Below are 3291 nucleotides of genomic sequence, written 5' to 3' on the forward strand. Positions count from 1 at the left end.
AGACTGGGCTGGCCTCAATGTCATAGAGATCTGCCTGCTGCTGCCTCTGCCTCTTGAGTCCTGGGGTTAAAAGCATGTGCCACCACATCCGACTCTAAAACACTCTTTAATAGTACAGTTTTTTATTTTTATTTATTTATATTTATGTGTGTATGCATCTGTGTATGTGTAAGCAATGTTCATGCCAGTGTCCACAGAGGCCAGAAAAAGGTATTGGATCTCCTGGAGATGGCATTATAGGGAGTTGTGAGTGGTCCCTGGTGTGGATACTTGAAACCTGCCTTGGATCTTCTGCAAGAGCAGCAAATGGTCTTAGACATTGAGCCATCTCTCTAGCCCCACTTTTTGTTTAAAGATAGGATCTCACATGGTAGCTCAGGCTTGCCTGGAAGTTACTATGTAGCTCAGGCTGGTTTCCAACTCTTCTGTCAGTCTGCTTGCCTCACCCTCCCAGGTGCTGAATTTGCCAGTGTGCGCCACTACACACGGCTCCTTCTGACATTTTAAACATCTAGAATAGAGGTTAATTTTTGACCAGGAAAAACTCGATTTTGAAAGAATAGAAAAAGTTTCTCCACAGGTGTTATGTACTTCCTGGCACTTTTCTGAATTTATTGATTCTTAATCACTACCACTCATAGAATATTGAAAATAAACTAATAGAATAAGAAACAGGGCACTTAAAAATTTTGGACATTCTTTCTAAAAATTCCTGGAGAAGATTCTACATTCCTTCTTGCTAGTCTTTTATTTATAGACAAGTTTTTGCTAGGTTACCTAGGCTAGCTTCAAACTTATCTTTCTGCCTCAGTCTAGTGAGTGCTGGGATTATAGATGTGTTACCTCACTCAGTCTTTACATTCTTTTTTCTTATAATAATTTAAGGGGACCCAGGTTTGATTCCCAACACCCACATGGTGGCTAACAAAGATCTATAACTCCAGTTCCAGGGGATCTTATGCCTTCTTATGGCCTCTACAGGCATTGCACATGCATGGTACACTTACATACATACAGGCAAAGCACTCATACACATAAATAAATACATTTAAAAATTGATACATGGTGTGTACACATGGGCCAGAGTCAATGTTGGATGTTTTCCCTAATTACTTCTCTACCTTATTTTGAGAGAGGGTCTCTCACTGAATCTGGAGTCCACTGATTCTGCCAGATTGCTGGCCAGCAAGCCTCAGTGAGTCTCCTAATTGCTGCCTCCCAAGTGCTGGGATTTTACATGTACACAATGCTGTCGCTGGCTTTTTATGTGAGTTCAGGAGAATCCAAACTTGGGCCCTTGTGTTTGTTTGGCAAGCACTTTACCAACCGAGATATGGCCCCAGTTCCTGCATTCTTTCTTATGTAACACTTTCTATGCCCTTAATCACAAAGGCTTGCTTTTAAAATGAAAACAAATATTAGGGAATAAAATGAAAACAAATATTAGGGAATAATTGCTATTTTTAGAAGTAAATACACAGTTGTACAAAAGGACAGGAAGGTGTATTAGTCAGGTGTCTCCATAGAAACAAAACCAATATGATGTGTATATAAACATACAAGAGGGAGGTTATTAGGGAATTGGCCGGTACTATTATGGCAGCTAAAAAGTTCCATGATAGGTCAAACTGGAGGCTCTGAGATGCCTCTCAGTTAGACACCCAAACCCTGAGAAGCTGGGGAGGAGCTTCGGGTGAGAGTCCTGGAGTCCAAAAGGCCAGGGCATCTGCCCTTCTGTGGTAAGAGATTAGTATGTGCCAACTCTTGGGGGCTGGGGAGACAGATCAGTTTGCCTCCTGTATTTGTTCTGTCTGGTCCTCTGGCCGATTGAATGTAACCAGTTACTAAACAATCATAGAAGATTAAGGTAATCACTTCCTTTAAAGTATCTTTTCTAAGTTAATGTTGTAACATGAGTGACACTGTACAAACGCAGACCCTCCGGCCTTGGGGGCCCTATATGTGTCACTAGTTTTATTTACTTTCTTTTATTCATTATTATTATTGTGTGTGTTTGTGTGTTCATAATATGTGGGGGTGTGCACTTGAAACAGTATATGTGTGGAGGTCAGAGGACAACTTGGTGGAGATTTTTTTTTAATATTTTATATATTATTTTTATTTTATGTATATGCATGTATTGCCTGCATGTAGGTAAGTGTACCCATGTCATGCAGTGCCCGTGGAGGACAAAAGAGGCTGTCAGATCCCCTGGAACTGGAGTCACGGACAGTTGTCGGCTGCCATGTGGGTGCAGGGATTCGAACCCAGGTCTTCTGCAATGGACAGCCGGTGTTTTCTCCTTTCACTTTTATGTGGGTTCCAGGGATCAAACTCAGGTTGTCAGGTTTGCACAATCAGGCAGAAAGTGCCTTGCCTGCTGGACCACCTCTCCCACCCGTCTCTAACTTCTGGTTGTTGAGTTTTGTTCCTCCTTTTATTGAATCAAAGGATTGAATTAAAAACTGTAGTAAGTCTAACGTAGGCTGATACATTTGACTTTTTTTTTTAACTTTCAAAAGAAATCTTCTGGCAGTCGTTCAACAATGAGAATTTTGGTTTAAGATGAGTGGAAATGAGAAGATCCTAGCCTCTGAACCATTTTGATCTGCTGCCCTCCCAAGCAAACCTAGAGCAGACTGAAAAGGTAGCAAGAGCCGGCGTTCCATCATCAAACTCAGCAGATCCTGCCAAGTATGCCCAACAAACAAATAAGCAAATGTCTTGTCCTGTGTCTTTCAGGCATGGAAAAGATATGGCCACCCTGTGTGAGCAATGCAATTAGCCAAATGAGGTAGCTGGAGGGGCCAAGTGACCCACATACTCTAACGAGGACATCAAACACTGCCCCAGTTAGAGAAGATGTGCGGTGTGTTTCCAGGAATAGGGAAAGACCTAACTTCCCCTGTCAGAGAACAAACTGATCTCTTGTCACAAAAGAAGACCCAGAATTTCTTGATGGGTGATAGTGGTACTTCCTTTAAATATAAAAAGCTTCCTAAGTCATGAAGTTAATTATGCATTTTTAAAAAATTAATAAAAGCAAGTAAAAGTGGCCTCGTATTTGCTGGTGATGTGATCGTGGACTTTGGGACCTCCAGGGCTTCACAGGAGATACGGAGAGCAAGGCCCTTCTGCTCCTGAGAGGTGATGCTGCAGGGACAGTTCTGACTCCAAACACCAAATTCAAAGGCACACTGCTGTGTTTTAAATGTTTCATTTTTAACATTATTATAATTCACATGTATTTGTGAGGACCTGTGTAGAGAGATCCTGTGTGCTTTTTCCCAC

The 3291-nt window shown here is 41.7% G+C and overlaps 1 long non-coding RNA gene across 1 annotated transcript; it reads left to right on the forward strand.

Annotated features, from left to right (window-relative positions):
- Positions 1-1778: 1778 nt before the first annotated feature.
- LOC115071730 lies at positions 1779-3056 on the forward strand. The gene is made up of 3 exons (XR_003850813.1): positions 1779-1867; positions 2523-2647; positions 2743-3056. It is a non-coding gene; the product is annotated as an uncharacterized LOC115071730 (long non-coding RNA).
- The last annotated feature ends 235 nt before the right edge of the window (positions 3057-3291 follow it).

The sequence above is a fragment of the Nannospalax galili genome, unplaced genomic scaffold, assembly GCF_000622305.1.
Source record: "Nannospalax galili isolate Female #2095 unplaced genomic scaffold, S.galili_v1.0 scaffold399, whole genome shotgun sequence".
NCBI classification, from domain to species: domain Eukaryota; kingdom Metazoa; phylum Chordata; class Mammalia; order Rodentia; family Spalacidae; genus Nannospalax; species Nannospalax galili.